Raw genomic sequence first — 25,951 nt, 5'->3', positions numbered from 1 at the left:
ATGTTTTCAAGGTGCCTAATTAAACACTGAAAATGAAAAAATCAAATCTCAAGAGAACTCCTGCATCCCAAAAAAGAAGGAATGAGAAGGAATGAAGAATACATGGAGGAGAATTCCAGGGCATTCTTAGTTTTAAAGGGGCTGCCTATTTGTCATGGATACACGCAGATCTTTCAGCCTTATCAATAATTACTGTGCCTCTTCCAACCTCACCCAGCTTTTTGCGCTCTAAATACATTGACAAAACAATGGCAGAACCTAAGAATGAAAGCTAATCCATAGCATTGTCCTTAGGGTTTGGGCTGTGTGCCATCAAACAAGCCTAGAAGCAATAACCTGACTTCAGTTAAACAGAACTGAATAGGGTACTTGTTGTCTTTGCAACAGTCTAATTACTAAAACAATATAACAATATAAGCTAACAATATAAACTTGCAATGCACATGATGATTTGAAAATCATCCAAATTAAGTTATTGGAACATTTTCATTCTATTCTATTCTATTCTATTCTATTCTATTCTATTCTATTCTATTCTATTCTATTCTATTCTATTCTATTCTATTCTAATATGCATATGGCTGCCAATATACATGAAATTTGTAATATGATATATTACAAATTTCATGTATATTGACAGCCATTATTGTAATCATAGTAAAAGTTATTTAAGCTATCATCCAATACGGTTCATGGGAACTAACAATTGAGTAGCTAGGAAGGCTACTTGTACTCTTGAAAAAAATGGAATTGTGAGAGTACAGTGTTTCTTCTAATGTTGCTGATTATATATTTGTATCGATCAGCATTAAAGAACATGATAAATAAAAAATTGACGATGCAGTTTGAGATGATATAGAGAAAATGGATGTAAATCTAGGGAGAAGGAAATAGTGGCAGGAATTGGCATTTGGTGCTATTGGAAAGAAGAATGGCAGCAAGTGGACAGATAGTCTTCTACTTATGACATACCTACCCCCCAAGGTATTTACAACCCATTTCTGGAATTCCAACAGCCACACACACTCCCAGTGACCATGTGACTACATTTCAGGTGCTCAGCAATGAGCCCGCATTTGCAACATCCATGGTCACCTGACTTTAATTTATGACTTTTCACTGAAAATCAGTGTTTACTTTTGGTTTTCTGCAAAAACTTCCTATAGCAAGCAGTGGGTTTGCTTAATGACCACAGACTTAACTTAATGACTACCACAAGAAGAGGTTGTAAAATCAGGTCAGTCATGTGGGTGACACCCCGCCCCCCCAGTTTATGATTGTCATGACATGATCATAATGAGTGGCTTCCATTATAATTGTAAGTTGAGAATTACCTGTATCTGTTGGGTTCTGGCTTTAGCCATTGTAGTAATTAAGATGATCATAGATTAGCCCTGATTTCTATTCTCCAGACATATTCCTTTAATCAGCATTAAAGTCAGTACACAGTTCATATTCTTTTTCATAAAATCTAAAATATTGAAAGTCTGAAATATTGAAATGCCTTAAATCTCCGTGGGCTCATAACTGTGAAAATACATTTTTTTTGTTTTTGTTTTACTGGCAATAAAAGGGAATGCATCTTAGTACATAGCAGAAACATTGCAACACATGTGAGTAGATAAGCTTGATGCCTCTAGATACTTCAACCTGCATGCGTGAAATATGTGCTGCTACTTGTGACTAGTGTTGCTTTTATGTGTATTTCTTCATAATCCTGATTTATTGCTTTTGCTTTTAAAATTGGAATTAGGTACATACCTCTCCAATTTTACTCCCTGCCTGGTGAGAAAGATTGGGCTGAGTGATCCTACTTCATCAGAAGTATGGTTGGTGGCGAATTTGATTGATGTTTTTTGATCCTAGTCCAGCAGGAGAACTATGTGACTGAATTACATAGAACTCTAAAATGCTTTTTGGATGGCCACAAACATTTGAAAACTAAGTGCTGGTTACTAATTATGTATCAGGAAATATATCTAGTAAGCAGTAACTTATTTCCCAGCTTTTGTAAGGAAAAGGAAGAAATAAATGAAATGAACTTACTCCCTCCCCCCTCCCTTTTTTTGGTGCCTTCAAGTCACTTTTTGACTCCTGATGATTAGTTCCTAAAGTTTTCTTGGAAAGGTTTTGGAAGTGGTTTGCCATCGTTTCCTTCCTAAGGCTGGAAGAAAGTGAGTGACCCAAGATCACCCTACTGATGACATGCCTAAAATGGGACTAGAACTCTTTTGACTAGAACTAGTTTGTAGCCTGGTGCTTCTAACCACTTCACCAAACTGGCTCTTCTATTTCCACTACCCACCAGTAATTCAACTAGGGCAGGAACGGAGTGATCAGATCTAGTGAGAAAAGGGCATAGGAGGCTTTGTGGAATGGCATGCTTGGGCAACAATCCTAAAAAAAACCCCTCTAACAAACCTTGTTTCCTTTCAATATATGTGCTTGTATATAATGTTGTGACAAAATAAATAAATAAATAAATAAGAAAGAGAGTAATGAGAACAATCGGGGTGAGACAAGAGCTGTAATTGTTCTGTGCATGCAGGGCACAATTTTTTAAAAATCCATTATGAAGATTATTTTAATAAAACAAAAAGCAATTTACAAGATTCACAAGATACTTAATGTTGAAATTAATTTCCCTAACTGAATTAGAGGAGATACACTTTTTTAATTTTATGTCAGTTTTTATTTGTCCCCTTTGTATATAAAACAAGAAGCAATCTCATGCATATTTCCAAATTCTGATATAAATTTCTTAGGCATTTACAGAAAATTCACCGTTTTCAATAATTCATTTCCCACATACGATTTATTATATACTGTGTGCACAGCAAGATTCTCTTTAAAAAAAATCACTGCATCTGATGATGTCCAGCATTTGTCACTCTGTCCAGATTCAGAAAGGTTAGTTTTCTGTTTTATTTAAATTCTGCATATCCCCAGCCCACGTCCTTGCCTTGCAGAGCATTTTATGATGGAACACGAGTGCTTCATAATTTAGTTTGGATCTAGCATTCCTCCTCCAGTTGCAACAGACTAAAGTTGCGCCATGCAGCTCCTTGCAATGTTTTTCTCTTCCATCTGTGAAAGCAACTCCAGCATGCTTTTTTCAAAGAAACATGAATACTGTTTTTGTTGCTACTTTTTATAGCTTGATTTCTGTAACTGAATCCAAGTCTCTATTCTGCCTCCAGCTAAAGTGCTGCTTTGTTGAGAGAGGCTTCTAGTTACCAAATTCCCCCCTGAGCTTCATGTCTGCAGATTTCTGAAGCGTCCCACTGAAAGTTACCCAAGATCCTTATATTAATAGGTAGCAGGGAGGCAGAGGGAATGGACCGTACAGTACATAAGGAAGCAGCAGGCAATTCCTTGAATCCAGAAGAGAAGATAGATGAGTAAGTAGTACCAGACTGAGTCACACTGCAAGCTCAGGAGCCAGCAAGGCCTAGGACTAATGTAAGAATAAGGTATAGAAGCACAAGGTTTGTAATGGATCCATAATATTTCTGATACAGAACCAAATGAATATATTTGGTTAGCTCTAAAAAACCAAACCTGAGACAATCACTTTGCAGTTTTGCAATATAATGACACCGTCCTATCTTGTGATTCTTTTTAGAAATGCTTGAATTGGAATAGGCTGGAATATTTTTCAAGCATACCTATAGAAAAATAAAAATAAAAATAGATTCATTAAGGCTTAAACACCCGCAAAAGTAGTCCAATAATTAGTAAAACAATCCAATTTTTCAAAAATATTCGATGTATTATTTCGGCTTGACCACTATTTGGTTAAGGTCTACTTTTGAGGGCAGTGTAATTTCACTTTTTGGAGTCTCTGCGATCTTTGTATTAATAAAGTCATGATAAAGACTTTATTAAGAGTTTAATTGCATTAGATATCTCTTGTACTAGAATGGATACTAATAATAGGTCTCTAGAAATCAAAAAATGTTTGAAAAAGATTCTCCAAAGAGACATTTACTCCTAGCTTTTAAATTGTGCTATTGAGGATTCACTGTTGTTAGAAATATAATGCCCTAATATGTGTTGATACCTAGGAAATAATTTTCGATTTCCTAAATATATAATCTTATGATATCATTTTTTTCAAGTGAGAAATAATCTTTAACTTTTCTTTTAACATGGTACTGAGACAGTTATTAAGTGAGTTTTGCCACATTTTACAACCTTTTTTGCCACACTGCAGTTGATAAGTTAGTAACACGGTTGCTAAGTAAATCTGGCTTCCCCATTGATTTTGCTTGTCAAAAGGTTGCAAAAGGTGATACATGACAGCAACGGTCATAAGTATGAACCAGTTGCCAAGCATCTGAATTTTGATCACATGATCATGGGGATGCAAAAAAGGACGTAAGTGTGACTCGATGTTGGGTGTGAATTTCTCAGAAATAAGTAGGACTTAAACCATCTTCTCTAAAGGAAATATGGTATTTGAATGTGTTGACACAGAAGGAAAATCCCTTTTAATGGCTCATTTTTAATATTACTACAATAATGGTGTCTGAATGTATACAATACTAATTAGAGTACTGAAGTCTTGCACCCTTTCCTCAGTTGATAGCAAATAGTGAAAAGCATGTGGCATTTCTACCAAAAAATGTTGCTTGCAGAATTCAGAATTCTTTTAACCTAGACCTCTCAACCGTTCCATTCCTTAAAAGGTTTGTTTCCTTCCTTCCTCAGCAAACATTCCTACATGTGATGCCTCCATCATTATGTTACCATCAGTGAGTTTTCTGTAAAAATGGCCTTCTTTCCAGCCACTTGTCCTAAACTTGTGTTTTTAAATTCTTTCTCACACCTTTTGGAACTGCGCTCGCTATTGAAGGAGTAATTAATCATAAATGAAATGGAATGGTCAAAGCTTCAGCAAATATTCTGAACACAAATTGTGGGACTATTAGAGTTTTAAAGCATTCATCTAGAATGCTTTAGGGGTGTCAAACTCAAGGCCCGGGGGCTGGATTCGGCGGGGTGCTTAGATCTGGCCTGCGGGATCTCACTGGAAACAGTGAAGGACTGGCCCACGGTGTGTCTGCCAGCAAAAATGGAGCTCAGGAAGGCCACCCTCCCAGACTCCATTTTCACTGGCAGACGGTTGCAGGAGGCTGTTGCAGCTGAAAACGGAGCCCAAGAGTCCATTTTCTCTGGCAGAGCACTTGGGCCGCCATAGGCGCCCCTGGCATGAGTAATGGCAAGCTGGTCTCATCCACTCTGGCCACGCCCACTCCATCCCCCCGAGGTCAAACGCAACCCTGATGCAGCCCTCAATGAAATCAAGTTTGACATCCCTGATCTAGAAGCAAGCTAAGCTTGATTGACATTCTGCGTTTCATTCCTTCTAATAACAAATCACAACTAGTTTTTAAGATGCCGAATTAAGTCAGATGAATATCTTTCACCTTCTTTGATGCACAGTTTTTTTAAAATTGGATAAGATCGTAAATATGCAGTTAGTCCTCGACTTACAACAGTTCCTTTAATGATTGTTCAAAGGTACAGCAGCACTGAAAAAAGTGACTTATTACCATTTTTCACACTTATGAGTGTTGCAGCATCCCCATGGTCAAGTGATTAAAATTCAGACACTTGACAATTGACTCATATTTATGAGTGTTGCAGTGTCCGAGGGTCATATGATCATCTTTTGGGACCTTCTGATATACAAAGGCAATGGGGAAGTCCAATTCACTTAACAACCACGTTACCAACTTAACAACTGCAGTGATTCACTTAACTGTAGTAAGAAAGATCATAAAATGGGTCAACATTTAGTTGCTTAATAACAGAAATTTGTCTTGCTTAGCAACAGAAATTTTGGGCTCAATTGTTGTGGTTGTAAGTCACTGACTACCTATAATTCGATTTCAGTTATCACTTTTTTCTTTCCTTTTGTTTGGAGAACAAGAAGCACACAGCATGAAGTCATTTTTCATGCATGCTGAATTCTATTAACAGTTGTTATTAACAGTTGTTGTTATCTGAAGACTTCTGCTCAGAATAAAGCTGTTTTTGTTAAACGAGAAGTCTTTACAGATAAGTGTACCTAGGATTCCTGCTGTTGTAATTCAGATATTTGTATACCAATGATTTATAAATAAAAGTCTAGTTGTTCAAATCGACGTACTGCTTTCTTGCTCATTTTGTGACATGTAATAGTAGATTGTAGAATTCATGACTAGAATGCCATGAAGTATTTACAAATAATTGGAACACAAATGTAAGGATAATATATAGTTCTATTTGCATATGCATAGATAAACATATGCTGAGCTCTTTTTCCAAGTGGATAATCTTGCATATTAAAACGAAATGGCAAAACTAGGCTTGCTGTTTCCCAGAAAAAGATCAATTAACATGTCAATTATTTTCAGATTTATTTCTGTTGCAGATTTTTGGCTTGATGCCACTGATCAGCCAAAAACAATAACAACTCATGCGCACACCAAATTAAAACAGGGCCACACATTTCAACGGGATTATAAAAACTGGCATAAATTTAAATTAAAAGCAAATGTGTAACATAAAAGCTAATCCAATTTCATTGAAGTATAGGCGATGAGCAGGCTGAGCCTGAGCATGGGGTCAAATGCATCATCAGTTTGAAATCACTATGTTCCCACAGGAGATCTAAGCCCAGCCCCTTGTGAATTCTGTTGACTCTTAATCTAGCGCCAATGTGCCTTGACCATTGCTAGATCAGATTCTTGTGTATATGTAGCATATAATACTTGTAGTACTTTTGAACTCTAGCCTGGTTCCTGATTTCTTGCACCTGACATTAATCACACATTTGACCCTGCCCTTTGACTCAATTTGGTCATCTCCTACATGAACAGATTAAACATAAAAGCCCTTTTCAATATGCATTTTATATATGCTTATTATTGCAGTATAGATCCTTCAGTATTTTCCCTCTGCAGCTGAAAAAGCAGCCTAAATAAGTGGAATTTCCAACAGAATATTTTTGTCCAGCTTTTCTGCATCACGTTTAACTTAATGCCCTCCTGGTTGACAGAGCATGCTCAGCCTCATGAAGTTGCTTTTTATATTTGGATTTATGCTATTCTGGTGGATGGGGCTCCTCTTTCCTGCAAACTTTTTTGAGGACAAAATATGTGTTGACGTATTATGGATACCGGATGTATTTCTTGGATAAAGTATGAAAAGGCAGTTTATAAAGTTTTAATTCAAACCGTTAAGGTATATATCTGCAGCAGTGGTGAAATCCTCCGAGGTTTGCCATTGGTTCGCTGTGTGCGCATGCACTGTGTGCACCAAATGCACGCTGTGCACATGTGTGCACAGCAAGGAGAGGGAAGCAAGGGGAGGGAAGAGCTGTGCCATGCGATTTAGATTCGCTAGAAAGCAGGATTTCCTGCGAATATAAATCGCACTGCACAGTTGATTGTCAGAAATACCGATTCGGATGAACTGGTAGCATTCATTACTACCGGTTCTCCCGAACCAGTACAAACCAGTAGCATTTCACCCCTGATATGCAGGTCTGTGGCTGTCCAGTGGTTCTATTCTAGTTGATATCTTGCAATGGTGAATTTGGCCTGTAAGCATCAATTTTTTGATAGAGTAGGTGTACCTAAGATTCTATTAAGCGTTCACATTTAGGGTGTGTTGTTCTTCTAGATTAGGAATCAGTGATGGGATCAGCAATGAGGCAGATGAAACAAAAAAAATAAAGGAGAATATTTGTAGCTCAGGGTTGAAATGAGGAATCCTTGGTGCTCTTTAAGCTTGGTTGTTTTCTTGCAGACGTTTCATTATTCAAACTGGGCAACATCATCAGTGCTAGACTAACCAAGCTCAGAGATCACTCTGGACCCCGCCAAACAAAAAATGTGGGATTAGTGTATGCAACTTTATAGGGCTGCTGGTTTTGCCTTCCTTTTTCATTCCTTTGTTTGCTGTAAAAGGAAGATCAGGGAGGACAGAAGAACAAGGGATGGTAGTGGTGATGGCTTAGCCTGTGTAAGGGTAGCAATCTCATGCGACATTTGTAATGAAAGAGGACTGATTGAATGTCACATACTTATTAGCAAACAATATAATTTAAATGTAAATGAGTGTTTATTCAACCTTACTATTTGTAGTAACCACTATGTCAAAAATAACGATGTGCCATGTGTTCTTTTGGGAGACCAGCATAGCTACAACCCTCTGAAATGCTTATAAATTGATAAAATTGAGCCAATCCCAGTTTAATTAACTCTATTTGAGGCACACCACACCATTTTCCACTCAGTTTAGCAAGTTCTAAGCTTCCCCTTCTCCTTCCCTAAGGTTGGAAATGACTTTAAAATGATGAGATTTTGAAAAGCGCAGTCACCGTAATGGCTTTGGATGACTCTAAGTTGGCAAAGACAAAATTTTCTAAAGAAAGAGAAGCACTGATCTTTTATCATTTTCTATTGGGGCCTATTAAAGCTAGAATGCAGGTGTCTCATTTTCTTTCAAGTGCACACAAAGCGTCAGTTGGAATTTTAAGCTAGCAATGTGGGCCGGTTTAGACTTTTCATAGGCCGCCGAAGAAAGTACCATTTCATTAAGGTTGACCTGATTTTTACCCCTACTGGTAATCATGTTAGAGGAATGTTTAGAGATGCTATGCAAACACATTCTCTGGGTCTTGTCACGAAAGTGCCAAGTTAGGTGTAACAGCATGCACCCATTGCCCCCTCTCCCCAACTTCAGCCCTCAGCATGAGCCAATGAATATAACATTTGCAGCCCATTATTTCTCCCATAGTAGGCGTGGCAACAGCCCTCGTTCATTAGTTCAAGGAGACTTTTCTATCTTTTGCAGCTGCTTTCATACTACAGGGAACCAACCAGGCAACACACCACCAAGAGCTGACAAGTAGATAGTATAGAAGTATTGAATGTCTATGTGTGCAAGAAAGAGTGAGTTATCATGCAGAGGAGATTCATGTTGCCAGGGGGTGAGAATAACTAACCACTGACTCCTGCTGAAAGGTTGAATAGGCAGCCTGAGATCAGGAGAAATTCTGATGTAGGTGAACAGATGTTGAATCTTTGAAGTGCATCTACCTCTGTGCCAGGAAGACTCAGGATAGTAGTAAAAATGCAGTCGCTGGATTCTGCATGGCTTGTACAGGTACTCCTCAATTTACAACAGTTCATTTAGTGACCGTTTGAAGTTACAGTGTCACTGAAAAAAGTGACTTTTGGTCATTCTTCACACTAATGACCATTGCAGTATGCCTGTGTGGTCACATGATTAAAATTCAGACACTTGGCAACCGACTCACATTTATAATAATAATATCAGAGTTGGAAGGGCCTTGGAGGTCTTCTAGTCCAACCCCCTGCCCAGGTAGGAAACCCTACACCATTTCAGACAAATGGCTATCCAACATTTTCTTTAAAATTTCCAGTGTTATGATAGTTGCAGTATATTGGGAACCTTTTGCAACCTTCTGACAAGCAGTCAATGGGGAAGCCAGATTCACTTAACAACCACATTACTACCTTATGTAGTAATGCAGTGATTCACTTAACAACTATGGCAAAAAAGGTCGTAAAATGGGGCAAAACTCATTTAATAACTGTCTCGATTAGCAACAGAAATTTTGCACTCAATTGTGGTTGTAAATCAAGGACAACCTGTAATCTCTCTTGAAGCTTTGTGCTTGTGATAACTCATTCTTTTTCCAGCAACTTCAGTGGATGTTCTTATCACATTCAGCTGCTCTCCATAGAAGAAGCCTGTACACCTCTGGGATTTGGGGAAGGGAATCTAAGTAACAGATGTAGCCATTTGCATCAGCATGTCTTTTTAGAAATAAAGCAAGTGTGTGTGTGTGTGTGTGTGTGTGTGTCTGTGTCTGTGTCTGTGTCTGTGTCTGTGTCTGTGTCTGTGTATACAAATACAAAAATAAGCTACTTTCAGTGGTGGGATTCAGCCAGCTCGCAGCACTTCGGGAGAACCGGTTGTTAACTTTCTGAGCAGTTTGGTGAACTGGTTGTTGGAAGAAATCATTAGGGCAGAGAACCGGTTGTTAAATTATTTGAATCTCACCACTGGGATTAGGTATAAAGTTTTTGATGCCCAGAGCCTGGATAGTTGAAGGATTGCCTAGAGCCAGTGGTGGGATTCAGCCAGTTCGCACCACTTCGGGAGAACCGGTTGTTAACTTTCTGAGCAGTTTGGTGAACTGGTTGCTGGAAGAAATCATTAGGGCAGAGAACCGGTTGCTAAATTATTTGAATCCCACCACTGGCTACTTTCCTTAGGTGCCTTTAATGGATTGCATTAAAGGTACCACGCAAACATTGATTGAATCACTTTGGTGCCAACTTGGAAAAGTTCCTAGGAGATATGGAAAGAATAATTGTACTGGAGTGGTATCGCTTGGAGAAAGGAAGAGGTGGGTCTGTTGACAGCATAATGAGGAATTGATTCCTGGTTATATAAAAGGACCATTGCTGCACAGCGGTTTCCTAGCTGCTGAGGAATTTTGTTAAGATAGCAAAGCTCTCAAAACCTGTGTTCAGCATTTTTTTAAAAAAACGAAGTACTTTGCTTAAAGTAGACTAGCTGCCAATAGTCATGCTTTTGTCAATAAAGATATGACTAAAGTACACATACTGTCTGTTGAGTTTTCTGTTATCTCTGAAATGCCTTGTGAACTTTTTAATACTCCTTGTTAAGCAAACCTTTAGAGTAGACCAACTTCAGGAGAAGTGTAGATTCGCCAGCTCTTTGGAAAAGTAAAGCGATTGAATGTGAATTGGAAGAGTAGAATTATGAGAACTTTATCTATAAGGATTAAAGAGCACAATTATAAAGTTGTTTGGAAATGGTATTTGACTCCAGTAAGATTGTCACAAATGGATAAAAAAACTAGTAAAAAATGTTGGAGATGTGAGATGGAATTGGGGACTTATGAACATATGTGGTATAATTGTGATAAGGTTAAAAAGTTTTGGCAACAATTGGAGAAAATGATATTTGAAATGATGGGGAAAGTAATAACATTGAGAGTGGAAACTATATTATTGTTGGTAATTAAGGAAATAGAATTAACAAAATATGAAAAAGAATTGATTAGAATTATGATTATAATAGGTAGAATTATAATAGCTAGATATTGGAAACTAGATGTGATTTTTAGAATAGAAGAGTGGAATTCTGAAATGTGGAAATTAGCTTTAAATGATAAAATGACATGTGATATTAAAATTAGAAGTGGTGTGTATAAAGAAGATATTTTCTGGAAGACTTGGAAACCATTTGTGGACTTTGCGCTTGGAACATTGGATGCTTCAGTACCTGTACCTCGAGAACGTGGATTTTGGCAATCATGAGGATATATCCGAAGACCCAAATCTTCCTTTTATGTATAGCACAAGGGTGTAATAATGTATTTTCTTTTTGTTTGTTTGTTGCAAAAAAAATAATAAAAAAATTAAAGTTAAAAAAAAAAAAAAAAAAAGGAAAAGTAAAGCGATTGAAATTATATTTCAGTTAGATTGAATTAGATATATGCAAAGAACTTTGAAAAATGAAAGCAAACTTCTACCTAATTATGTCTTTTCTGGTCACTTTTGGAGAAGAATAGAAGGAATATATGCATTTGTGGGGGGGAGGGTTTCTGATTCAGTGATATTCTGGGCACCAAAGAAGAAAAGCTCTAATAGTATGGTAGTAGCTGTTCAAGAAAGGAACAAAAAGCTGCCTTGGGAGATAGTGATATTTTTCCCCACTGGAGAAAACAGTGAGAACAACAGGCTGACTGACGATCTGTCAGGGATATTGTGGTAGAGGATTCTGCACAGACGACATTGGACAAGATGAACTCCAAGATCCCTTCTGTGATATAGAGTAAAGTTAAACCTTATGGGTTCTGATCTGATTTTTCTGCTGTTGAAGCCAGATATATCAACTATCTTTACACCAACTTGACTTCTGGAGTCATATCTTGGTTTCTTTTTTATTTGAGAAAATAAGTATGATCCAAGCAGATCAGAACTTTCCTCTATCTCTGATGTATAAGCATGTCCTTCTCAACACTGACTCTGAGCTCTGTACAGATTAAAAACAGATACAGTTTATAAAGCAAAACAAAAAGGAAGGAAGGAAGGAAGGAAGGAAGGAAGGAAGGAAGGAAGGAAGGAAGGAAGGAAGGAAGGAAGGAAGGAAGGAATATATTCTAAATGAAACATACCCTAGGCCCTAGGTGAGCACATCCTGACTCATTCCAGAGCTTGGGGGAGAAAAACAGGTTTTCAGATTTTTGCGTAAAGTTCAAATTACTTGCCTCAAGTGTTAGCTGTACTGCAGTGCTAGGTACCACATGGAATATTTTGCAGATGCTTGCACAACGCATATGCACTTGGAAAAAGATATATAAGATAAAAATGAGCAAGGGGCTGCTAATTCAATACTGATTTGGAAAAAAGATTTTCACGTAAAGACAATAGGATCTGGACCTAAATGCACCCATTTCTCTTTCTGACTATGGAATCGTTGTTAAAAGCTCTTGTTTTTCTTCTCTAACCATGATCAATCAAATCCTGTATTTTATGCCCAACCTATAAGATACAGCTTCTCTTTTACAACTGATTTTGAGTATCTTCAAGAGTTTGAACAATGAGCTGGTGACAGTTCATTTAGTTTATGACTGGTTTCCCCCCCCACCACCACCACAGCTGTATCGTTTCAATAATCACATGGGGATGTTTGAACTAGCTATTGCTGCAGGCAATAGGAGAAATAAATGGAAATGCAAACAGTGCCTGAATGTGGCACATTTACCTTTGCCATGTTGGTTTTCGTATATAGATGGCAGGAGGTCAGTCGCTTCTAAATATCTGCAAAGTTAAGCAAGAAAAATGTGACTGCAGCTTTTTCACTAGTCTGAAACCATTCTCTTCAGAAAGGCTGACTAAAATTTACACAGCATTGCACACAGCAATCAGTGATTTACGTTTTAGTGGAGAAAAGAATTAGAATAACAATTTTAACCTTTTAATAGAAATTCAGTTTGAAAATACAGGTTTTCATGTACTGATATGTCTCTTAAGTAATATATTAGTTTTTGACTTACATATAGTCCTCAACTTACAAAGATTTGTTTATCCACCTTCTGAGTGTACAATGGTACGGAAAAAAGATGACTTGTGACTAGTTCTTGCACTTATGACTATTGCTGCTGTATTCCTTACAGTCGCATAAGGGTGCATGGGAACGGGCATCAGAATGGGACAACTTGCGATGGCCAACTCGCCACGGGACAATTTACTGTGGGACAATTTAACAATTCTATTTAATTATTTAAAATAAATAAAAAATATTTATTTTTTGCAATTCTCATTTCATTCTCTCCTTCCTTTTTCATCTTTTCTTTAATGATTCTATCCCACTATTTCTTTGACATTACTCTTGTCCCGCAGCAAGTTGTCCCACAGTGAATTGGCCATGGCAAGTTGGCCATGGTGAATTGTCATAGACCCAACCGGCATATATTCACAATGTTTTAAGCATTCTGGGGTCACGTGATCATCATTTGCACTCTTCCCAGCCACCTTCTAACAAGCAAAGTCAATGGAGGAAACTGGTTTCTCTTAACAGCTGCAGTGATTCGCTTAATAACCATGGCAAAAATATATGTTGTAAAAACAGGTGCAATTAACTTAACCACCTTACTTAGCTATGGAAATTCTGGCCCTATTTGTGGTTGTAAGTTGAAGATTACCTGTAGTGTGATGAGGAGAACTCATCTCATGAAGGAACCCATGTCTTTGTTATAACAAGCCACCGTTTGATGCCAAGGTGTATTGACTGTTTAACCTATCCAACTGTCATCTTGTTATGATCACTTTCTGTGTTTAAAGCTTACAAATTCAAATTTATCATTTTGAGTGAGGAAACTAGCACAACCAGCACAAGTTTAACATTTCCGCCACCATTCTGACAAAGAGAAAAGAGAATTGTACCAGCAAATAATAAAGCTTCTTGTTAGATTTAGATTTTTTTTAATACATTGCAGAGCAATAATTCCAGATTTGTCATGAAGTGTATACTTAATGCCTGGGAAACTACCATCAATGTTTCATCACTGACAAGTGTACTTTTTATGGATTACAATTACATCTTGCTTTTTGTCCATTAATAGCACTCAGTACAGCTGAATCATGCAGTATGGATAAAAAACACAATTCAAATGAAAAGATCAAAAAAGCCATTTCAATTAAAATCTGCACTACGTACCAATACATTCTAATCTGGTGCAAAGTACCCCTCCGGTAGAACAAAAGAAAAATGTTCTAAGAAAGAAGTGTTGAGCTTATAAATATGCAAAAGAGATACATAATAATGGGACTACAAAACACTAGAGAAAGAAGATGGAGAATGCTACCTAGGGAGATTCATTTTTTATTGATTAGATTTTTATTCTTTACCAACAGGATGTTGATACTATCTTATACAATTTTGTCAACCCTGGAGATCAATAGGGTGACAAGTGCCCTAGCCAGATCACTTTCATCATTTCATATCACGTATGACAATTATTATAAATGGGGAATTAAAAAATACTGGAAGTACTTTGATTTAATCTCCCGTTCCTTTTAGACTGCTGTATCGTTCAATTGCAGTCTTTTGAAATCTCTTGTTTCCTGGCATCTTTGTTGTCTTGGAACTGTCTAAGTAGCAAACCAGCAATGGGAATAGTTGTCAATAAACTAGATTAAGTTAGTCTTATAGCACTACCTCTTCCCTATCTTGCTCCCGAATATTGTCACTCCTAGCAATTCCACAACGGCACTGTCATTTTAGTTGGCTGTTATTCCTATCTTTTCCTATGTCATTAAATTCTGATTATAACAAACAAAGAAGGCATTAAGAATAAATCTGCAGTCTGTTTGTCTTTTAAAAATTACTTTTGGACTGAACTCTCATAAACCTCATAATAACGTCAAGAGTATTTCCATAATTTTTTAATAAGATTCATGTCTAGCCTTTGTATTAACAGACAGCACTGAAGGCAATTAACAAACAAGCAAAAGCAATATCAATTAAAACAATATAATTGAAGCAGACTGACCAGCATACTTAAAGACATAGATAAAAACATGATGGCCTGGGTTTTGTTTTTTGTTTTGGACTTTTCTAAATTCAACTTGAACATCTTGCATCACCCTTTCTAAAGTAGGGCTGTAATATATGTTGGATGTTCGTAAGCATTATTTTGCTAATACTGAGTGATAGTTTGCACTTCTGTTAAGACTCTCTTGTCTGGTATTGGTATGTGGACTGACTTGCTGGAGCACAGGGCTGGACTGGAAGACCTCCAAGGTCCATTCCAACTCTGTTATTCTGTTTATTCTTCCAATCTGTTGGCCACTGTGTTGTTCTCCAGACTTGGTGGCATAACTTGGTTAGAATCTTTACTGCTTCTCCTTCTGTTGCTTGCCATATTTCTTGGATATTCCACCATTTCCTCAAGCGTTCCAACTCCAAATGACAAAGAGTACTGATCTAACTTCTAGCTCTAGCATTCTTGTATAATCTTCACAACATCTTGGATGTTGACAACTCTACTGTTCAGTGTTTCAGTGTACTTCTTCAAAGATCAACTTGGTTTGATCTTCTTTGAATCAGTTACTGTCTGTTCATTGGCGTCTTTTAGCATACCAATTTGAGGTTGGAATTTCCTTCTTAGTTAAGAAATCTTTTAGAAGACTGTCCTTGTTTTTTTGTGTCTGTTTCCACCTTTGATGTCATTTCAGAGGTTGTTATGTTTCTTCTTGTTTCTCCTAACAGCTCTCTGAAATTCTTTAAGTGCTTTCCCAAGACCTTTGTCCTTGACTTCTCTTGTTGGCAGCTTCTACTGTTTGTTCTGACGTTTAGTTTGCTTCCTTTTTTATCATTGGCAGTCTCTTTTCACATTCATCCTTAACAACTTCTTCGATTTCATTTCACTTATTGGCTTTGTTTATTCACTTTAGCTTGATGTGGAACATACACACTAGGAGTTCTTGCTCTGTTCCACAATCACTTCCTGGTCACGTTTTTGCTGTTGAAACTGAGCTCTTCCTTTCCTCCTATCACCTTCTCATTCTACTAATTTCTGTATATTCCATTTGATAGCATTCATAAGTTATTATTATTTATTAAATTTGTTTGCTGCCCATCTCACCACCATCATATGGCCTGGTATTATTTTGATGGATGTGTTAATAATGAAGAAATAATGGGATTGATAGAAAATTATAAGGCATTCTCCTGCTTTGTTTCTTTTATTATGTCATAGAGTCTATACCTATGTTGGCAAACCTATGGCATGCGAACCTATGGCATGCGAACCTATGGCATGCGTACCTATGGCATGCGTGCCGACAGCGCAGCAGCGGGTGTGGCGGGGGTCGGGTGATGGGCCCAACTGCAGGCAGTGTAGTGGTGGGGGTCAGGTGGGGGTGCCATGCCGAGCCAGGGAACGATGGTTTCCAGTGGGGAAGGAGCCCAGGCAAGCCATACGTTCGGAGTTCACTGGCTGCTGGTCCGTCAAAGCCCCGCCAGCTGCACCTATTCAGCCTGCGGCTCCCAGCAGGGAGGAGCCCAGGCAAGGCGCACGTTTATACTTCCCTGGCAGCGCTCTCGGCCCTGACATCTCGGCAGTGCCATGCGCTGGCCAGGGAACGGCTGTCATGCCAGAGAATGGGCCGGTGCCTAGTTGTCCTCCGGTAAGAGGTACACCAGCCCTCTTGGAAAAAGGGGCATTTTTGGGGGGTGCGCATGCGCAATAAGGGGCCAGGGGGAAGCAAGAGGGGGGTCATTTGTGCATGTGCAAATGGGGGGGCGCATTAAATTATGGGGTGCCAGCATGCAGGAGCGCAACAGCACGTGCACATAGACTTTTGGCACGCTATGTCAAAAAGGTTCGCCATCAATGGTCTATACAATTTATTCGTAATTTCCAAACTTAGTATTCCACTTTCCAAGGATTTATTTATTTATTTATTTAATCATATTTTTATACCGCCCTATCTCCCAAGGGACTCAGGGCGGTTTACAGCCAAGTAAAACATAAACATAAACACAAGTTAAAATCCCAATTTAAAAAACTTATTAAATACGGCTGAATATTAAAAACCACAATAAAATAGTAAAACCCCATTAAAACCAAATTTAAAATTCTAGTCCAGTCCTGCGCAGATAAAAAGATGTGTCTTAAGCTCGCGGCGAAAAGTTCGAAGGTCAGGAAGTTGGCAAAGTCCTGGGGGAAGTTCGTTCCAGAGGGTGGGATCCCCCACAGAAAAGGCCCTTCCCCTGGGCGTCGCCAGCCGGCACTGCCTGGCTGACGGCACCCTGAGGAGTCCCTCCCTGTGAGAGCGTAGGGTCGGTGGGAGGCAATCGGTGGCAGTAGACGGTCCCGTAAGTATCCCGGCCCAATGCCATGGAGCGCTTTAAAGATAGTTACCAAAACCTTGAAGCGGAGGAGAAAAGCTTATCTTGCTTACATGTTCTATTGATTTCAGAATGGACTTGACTATAAAACAACCCCTGCTTCTTCTCCTCTTCTTCTGCATCATCATCATCAGTGGTCAGAAAAACATAAACTTGAAAAACCATCGTATTAAAGAAAATCTACAAAGCACAATTGATCTTATTAAATCAGTGACTACATTGTACCCAAGTAGTGTCTTTAATATATCCTTACTGGTTATAAAAGCAGTTGTTTGAACGTTTTGTTTTTCATGTCCTGAATAGTAAAAAGTATTTTACTTACATATACTTTACGTATTACACTTCTGACTGAAAGCATCCAATTCTAGTTCAGTTTAGTTGATTGATATCTAGGATGTCATTGCAGCATCAATTCATTTCATCTTTTGTTGTTGTGCTTCTTACATTCCCTATTCCCATTGTAATTCTGCTTTTGTAGCTTTGGGGTTTTCTTTTCCTGCATGGGAACATCAGCAGATAGATGTCCCAAAAGTGCTAATCAAACCATGTTATAAACTTTATTAGCACTATGAAAGATTGTCATATTTTCTTCTGTAGATTATTAAGCGGCATCTAAGATGAATGCCCCATCACCTGTCACCATATCGTCAATCACTTTATATTTTATGCCCATGTGGTTTCTTTCATAAAAGGCATGATTGGTTTAGCATTGTTTCTCCTATGCAATTTGAATTGATGCCTCTGAAGTTGTCACTTAAGTGATCACCTACCTCCTCCATCTTTCTATATCGCTGTTGCCTGGTATTTATTTTATTTATTAATTTTGTTCACCACACATCTCGTCATGTCTGAGTGGCTTACAATAAGGACCTGTTTGCTTTAAATGGGCAGTTAGGATAACTTTCATGCCTTGGGTGGCCCTGGTAGGTATATACACTCCCAAGATTCTTCACTAAACACTCGCAGGAATATTCCTTCCCACCATCATTGTCAGGCACCAGTAACTAGGAACAGGAGTTGAGTTCAAAGCACTAAAAGTTTATTATATGCGATCTATACACAAGTAGCTGATCTACTAATGGTCAAGCCAAGCTGGCGCTAGATAAGAGTCAACGGAATTAATGGGGGAGGGGCTGGACTTGGGTCTCTTGTGGGAATCCAGTGACTCCAAACTGATGATTCATTTTATCCCCCCCTCACCCTCAGCTTGCTTATCTCCTATAATCACATTGGGAGCACAGTTCAATTGGAGTGGTTCTGAATATTACAGAATCAAAATATATGGCAATTGAGAAGATATACTGCTTTAATAAGAATTTTCTTACTCCATTTTTTCTGTAACTAATTGACTCATTTAAACTCCTTCTATGGTAGTGACAATAAAGTTTTAAAGAAATTATACTATATTGGAACAATAATTGTAAATTTTGCATTTAGATAAAGCAATTCTTCTAGTTTTTCAGAATTGGCATGATTGGAACAATTAATGCATATTAATTAAGTACATTAATTTAAATTTAAAATACATTTTTATGTTGCTAAACATAAGAGCAATCTTTTTTTTTGTTGCCAATGTACCTGTGAATTTGGTATCATAAAGCTGCCAAACTAAAACCTGGGTGGCCCATCTAGTCATCATCTGATTTTCCTGCCAATTTGCAGTGCATTTCTTGAAAACAATGAAACCAAGCAAAGTAAAATGATGTGTCATCATGCATTTGTATAGTCTTAATTACATTAATTTTCCTGTCATTGGTTATTAATTTCTTTTGTTATGCAGTTTACTGTTATTGTAAGTCTGCCCATGTCTCATGTTACTATTAATCTATTGGCCTGTTTAAAGACAAGATAATATATTTGGATCTGAACAAATAAAAAAGCAAGTTCTTTAAGTTTATTTAACACCAGAAAGAAGTAGCAGCTAGGCCTTCACCCAAATTACATGATTTAGATTATTATAATTGGGGGCACAGTTAGCCTGATATTTAGATAGGATTTGTCATTTTTGTCCACCTATTGCCATCTTCCCAAGAATCTGGGATAGGCAGATGTTGTTGTTTAGTAATATCGCACAATCTAATAATAACAACAACAACAACAACAACAGAGTTGGAAGGGACCTTGGAGGCCTTCTAGTCCAACCCCCTGCCCAGGCAGGAAACCCTACACCTTCTCAGACAGATGGTTATCCAACATCTTCTTAAAAATTTCCAGTGTTAGGGCATTTACAACTTCCGCAGGCAAGTCATTCCACTTATTAATTGTTCTAAATGTCAGGAAATTTCTCCTTAGTTCTAAGTGGCTTCTTTCCTTGATCAGTTTCCACCGATTGCTTCTTGTTCTACCCTCAGGTGCTTTGGAGAACAGCCAGACTCCCTCTTCTTTGTGGCAACCCCTGAGATATTGGAACACTGCTATCATGTCTCCCCTAGTCCTTCTTTTTATTAAGCTAGACATACCCATTTCCTGCAACCGTTCTTCATATGTTTTAGCCTCCAGTCCTCTAATCATCTTTGTTGCTCTTCTCTGCACTCAGCATCTTTTTTACATTGTGGCAACCAAAACTGAATGCAGTATTCCAAGTTTGGCCTTACCAAGGCATTATAGAGTGTTATAAACTGTTCCAAGTGAACCTGCCTTTTGCAATTGACTGACAGTAATTTTGTTAACGCCAGTGGTATTAAAGTAGTGCTCCAAATATTTTGGAATTGCCACCCAAGGCACCTATTATTATTGGTCCTACTTTTTTTTTCTTTTGCCGTAGTCATTCTACTTCTATCTGCAGCTTTCTATATCTTGCAATTTTCTCCAGTTCTTTCTCTTTTGTTCTGCTGTCTCCAAATTGTTACTATTATTATTAAAGGGAAAGGGAGAAGTTCCCTTCGCACATATGTGCTAATCATTCCCGACTCTAGGGGGCGGTGCTCATCTCCATTTCAAAGCTGAAGAGCCAGCGCTGTCCAAAACTTCTCCATGGTCATGTGGCCGGCATGACTAAACACCAAAGGCTCACAGAATGCTGTTACCTTCCCACCAAAGGTGGTCCCTATTTTTATGTGCTTTCGAACTGCTAGGTTGGCAGAAGCTGGGACAAGTAACGGGAGCTCAGCCCGTTACGCAGCACTAGGGATTCGAACCACTGAACTGCCGACCTTTTGATCGACAAGCTCAGCATCTTAGCCACTGAGCCACCGCATCCCTATTATTATTAATAATAAATAATATAATATAATTAATAGTATTAAAATACTATTATTATTTTCTGCCAAATCTAGAGAGAGCGATAATAATGTAAGTTTGTGTGATTTTTAATCTTTATTACTATTTATGCAACACATATAGAAAACCAGAAAACGATTGCATATTTAATGACATTTAATCAGAAGCAAACGGAGAATGCCAATTTTGAATAATGGACACAAAGGGATGGCAGCTTAAGAGATTTCAGAGCAATGTTTTCACTTCTTTATTTTTAGTAATCAGAAATACAGTTTAATCAAAGTCATCCCTGATTGGTGCCACTCCCAAAGTGAGTATGGTAATTCTTAAGTAAATACATGGTTGAATCCAACACACCTTTAGGTAGATTGAGTTATAAGAAGTTGTGCCTCAAGTAGCATTAGTTTTGATTAGTTTGAAATCAATTGCATGGCCAAAGCCATCTTTCAATATATGTAAGTCATAACAAAATAACCATAACAACGACAACTAAATATTCTTTTGCAGCACAAGTTCAGAGACATTTGTAGCACTAGATATGCCGTCCTGGGAGCCAAAGGGTGGCATGATGTGAATGGCCACTGATTTGCTGAACAAACTGGTTAAAGGTATACTTGTGAGCAATTTTTAAATGTAAGGAAATAAATTTTGCGACATTTATTTCCTTACATTTAAAAATTGCTCACAAGTATACCTTGTGAGGTGTTACACACATACAGGCACACACATACACACTCTTCAGGGAAGTGAGCGAACAAGTAGAAATACCCCCCAAAAAACCTGATATTTTTTGACATACCACTTCTAGTGGTAGTCCTTTCTCAGCTTCAAAACTATGCAACATCAAAGCAACAACTAGCAGCAGTGTCTAAATTGCAGGAAATTATACGTGCCTAATAACCAAGAATTAAAAGCTCAGTCTCTTTAAGTGCTAGTCACTTTGCTTACTCTTTTGTGCAAGCCAGCAAGGATTTAGTATGGTAATAGCCTAGGAAAGGGAAGGGGAAGGGGAAGGAAAAGAAAGGGAAGGGAAGGGAAGGGAAGGGAAGGGAAGGAAAGGAAAGGAAAGGAAAGGAAAGGAAAGGAAAGGGAAGGGAAGGAAAGAAAGGGAAGGAAGGAAGGAAGGAAGGAAGGAAAGGAAAGGAAAGGACTATTACCTTGTTCTTGAAAAAAGTGTATACATCCAACATTTGACATTTGTTATATGCTACTTCTCAGACATATTTTTTCTGTTAAGTACGGTAGCTCTTCAGTTCTTAGAAAAATGTAATAGAAATTATTTGATCATGATTACAGTGGGCAGAGAATACCTTCCCATGAACCCTGATTATTCTGTTTGCTGAAAAATGCTATTTAAATACAGTTTAATCAAAGTCATCCCTGATTGGTGCCACTCCCAAAGTGAGTATGGTAATAGCCTAGGAAAGGAAGGAAGGAAGGAAAGGAAAGGACTATTACCTTGTTCTTGAAAAAGTGTATACATCCAACATTTGACATTTGTTATATGCTACTTCTCAGACATATTTTTCTGTTAAGTACGGTAGCTCTTCAGTTCTTAGAAAAATGTAATAGAAATTATTTGATCATGATTACAGTGGGCAGAGAATACCTTCCATGAACCCTGATTATTCTGTTTGCTGAAAATGCTATTTAAATACAGTTTAATCAAAGTCATCCCTGATTGGTGCCACTCCCAAAGTGAGTATGGTAATTCTTAAGTAAATACATGGTTGAATCCAACACACCTTTAGGTAGATTGAGTTATAAGAAGTTGTGCCTCAAGTAGCATTAGTTTTGATTAGTTTGAAATCAATTGCATGGCCAAAGCCATCTTTCAATATATGTAAGTCATAACAAAATAACCATAACAACGACAACTAAATATTCTTTTGCAGCACAAGTTCAGAGACATTTGTAGCACTAGATATGCCGTCCTGGGAGCCAAAGGATGGCATGATGTGAATGGCCACTGATTTGCTGAACAAACTGGTTAAAGGTATACTTGTGAGCAATTTTTAAATGTAAGGAAATAAATGTTGCGACATTTATTTCCTTACATTTAAAAATTGCTCACAAGTATACCTTGTGAGGTATTACACACATACAGGCACACACATACACACTCTTCAGGGAAGTGAGCGAACAAGTAGAAATACCCCCCAAAAAACCTGATATTTTTTGACATACCACTTCTAGTGGTAGTCCTTTCTCAGCTTCAAAACTATGCAACATCAAAGCAACAACTAGCAGCAGTGTCTAAATTGCAGGAAATTATACGTGCCTAATAACCAAGAATTAAAAGCTCAGTCTCTTTAAGTGCTAGTCACTTTGCTTACTCTTTTGTGCAAGCCAGCAAGGATTTAGTATGGTAATAGCCTAGGAAAGGGAAGGGAAGGGAAGGAAAGGAAAGGAAAGGAAAGGAAAGGAAGGTTAGGGAAGGGAAGGGAGGGAAAGGAAAGAAAGGGAAGGGAAGGGAAGGGAAGGGAAGGAAGGAAGGAAGGAAGGAAGGAAGGAAGGAAGGAAGGAAGGAAAGGAAAGGACTATTACCTTGTTCTTGAAAAAGTGTATACATCCAACATTTGACATTTGTTATATGCTACTTCTCAGACATATTTTTCTGTTAAGTACGGTAGCTCTTCAGTTCTTAGAAAATGTAATAGAAATTATTTGATCATGATTACAGTGGGCAGAGAATACCTTCCCATGAACCCTGATTATTCTGTTTGCTGAAAATGCTATTTAAATACAGTTTAATCAAAGTCATCCCTGATTGGTGCCACTCCCAAAGTGAGTATGGTAATAGCCTAGGAAAGGAAGGAAGGAAGGAAAGGAAAGGACTATTACCTTGTTCTTGAAAAAGTGTATACATCCAACATTTGACATTTGTTATATGCTACTTCTCAGACATATTTTTCTGTTAAGTACGGTAGCTCTTCAGTTCTTAGAAAATGTAATAGAAATTATTTGATCATGATTACAGTGGGCAGAGAATACCTTCCATGAACCCTGATTATTCTGTTTGCTGAAAATGCTATTTAAATACAGTTTAATCAAAGTCATCCCTGATTGGTGCCACTCCCAAAGTGAGTATGGTAATTCTTAAGTAAATACATGGTTGAATCCAACACACCTTTAGGTAGATTGAGTTATAAGAAGTTGTGCCTCAAGTAGCATTAGTTTTGATTAGTTTGAAATCAATTGCATGGCCAAAGCCATCTTTCAATATATGTAAGTCATAACAAAATAACCATAACAACGACAACTAAATATTCTTTTGCAGCACAAGTTCAGAGACATTTGTAGCACTAGATATGCCGTCCTGGGAGGCAAAGGATGGCAGCTTAAGAGATTTCAGAGCAATGTTTTCACTTCTTTATTTTAGTAATCAGAAATACAGTTTAATCAAAGTCATCCCTGATTGGTGCCACTCCCAAAGTGAGTATGGTAATAGCCTAGGAAAGGGAAGGGGAAGGGGAAGGAAAAGAAAGGGAAGGGAAGGGAAGGGAAGGGAAGGGAAGGAAAGGAAAGGAAAGGAAAGGAAAGGAAAGGAAAGGACTATTACCTTGTTCTTGAAAAAAGTGTATACATCCAACATTTGACATTTGTTATATGCTACTTCTCAGACATATTTTTTCTGTTAAGTACGGTAGCTCTTCAGTTCTTAGAAAAATGTAATAGAAATTATTTGATCATGATTACAGTGGGCAGAGAATACCTTCCCATGAACCCTGATTATTCTGTTTGCTGAAAAATGCTATTTAAATACAGTTATTTTTTCTTGATTGAATTTGAATATCATAATTTCTTTCATTGATTATTGGGAGAATTTTTTTTTTAAGTTGTAAGGAGGTTTTATACTTAGAAGGAATACTAGGCTCTTGTTTGCCACAAGTCAACAGCCTACCTTTACCAAATTATTCCAGTTTACAATAGTGTAAGAACTAGAGCCACTGAATAATTATGGTTAGGCAAGGATCAAAGGGATCTGATTTATAGCCACAGTGCAGACTTCTCTTTGAATATTTGTGCTATAGTTTCATACCTAAGGAATTCTTGCTGATTTAATCTTTTAAAGGTTGAATGTAAAGCTTTTCTGACTAAGTCTTTTTTTAAAAAAAATACAGTAGTAATTAAGATAGTTTGTCAGTAGGGAGACCCATTATATACCCCTCCTTGTTTTGAAGAGTGAATGCTATAACTCACCCATAAAAGTTTGCTTCAGGCTAACTCTTGGAATAAAAGATTTTACGAGCATGGGAGAATCTGGAGTATGATTATATTGGTACATAGTAGTCATGTTATGTCATCTCGTATACAAACCTAAATTATCCCAATTTCTCTAAGCAGCAATCAGAGAATTGTGCAATATTGAAATATCAACAAACTGAGTTTTAAACAAGTGAAATAATAAACCTTAGATCTATGACGAAATTATATTTTACTGTTTTGGGTGTCTGTGAGTCAAAAGCTACAGAAAAGTACAAAAATGCACATTAATACAAGCCAAAGATTTTCTGCCTATAATAACATATTAAGGCAGTGCAGGATTATCTTGTTTAATATTCTGAGGGAAATTTGGTTGGTGTGTGTGTATGTGTTTGCACATCTTCAAATCAGTGGTGACTCCTGGTAACTGTCTGGATTAGTCCCTACAATTTTCATTGCAAAATTTCAGAAGTGATTTGCCTTTGCCTGCTTCCTAGGGCTGAGAGAGAGTGACAGGCCCAAGGTCACCCAGCTGGCTTTTTGCTTAATTCAGAACTAGAACTCACAGTCTCCTGGTTTCTAACTTAATGTCTTAACTTCTACACCAAACTGCCTCTATTGGCCTTCCAATTATTTAATTTTAAATGACAACTGGATAATCTGTGACCTGTTGGGTCATTGTTTCAGAGATATCTCCTTACATAAGTAGAAAAACAGAATCACAAAGAGAGGGGGGAAAAGGTGGGAGGGAGAGGGAGAGAGAAGGGAGCAGGTCTCTGGAGGGCTAGAGTGGGACCCATCTACTGAACCTTTGGGTGCATCCACAAATTTCCCAAATTTCAATCTCATGAGAGTCATAGCTCCTAGATTTTGGATGTATTTTGTAATCCCATTTGTGGAACCTTGATTCAAAAATTGTTGTCCTATATACTGTTCACCCAGCTAAAAATTACAGACATGAGAATTTTAATTTTATTTAAGGTGGTAAACATATCCAACATACCTTCCTCATCCTATTTTCCCCACAACAAAAACTCTGTGAGGTGAG

At 37.8% G+C, this 25,951-nt stretch overlaps 1 protein-coding gene across 5 annotated transcripts in view; it reads left to right on the top strand.

Annotated features, from left to right (window-relative positions):
• The window catches only part of LYPD6B (LY6/PLAUR domain containing 6B), a 108,484-nt gene that overhangs the window by 41,166 nt on the left and 41,367 nt on the right, over positions 1-25,951 (top strand). The gene's annotated exons all lie outside the window — the stretch shown is intronic.

Source organism: Ahaetulla prasina, chromosome 1 (assembly GCF_028640845.1).
Source record: "Ahaetulla prasina isolate Xishuangbanna chromosome 1, ASM2864084v1, whole genome shotgun sequence".
NCBI lineage: Eukaryota > Metazoa > Chordata > Lepidosauria > Squamata > Colubridae > Ahaetulla > Ahaetulla prasina.
This window is presented reverse-complemented; position numbering and strand designations above follow the sequence as displayed.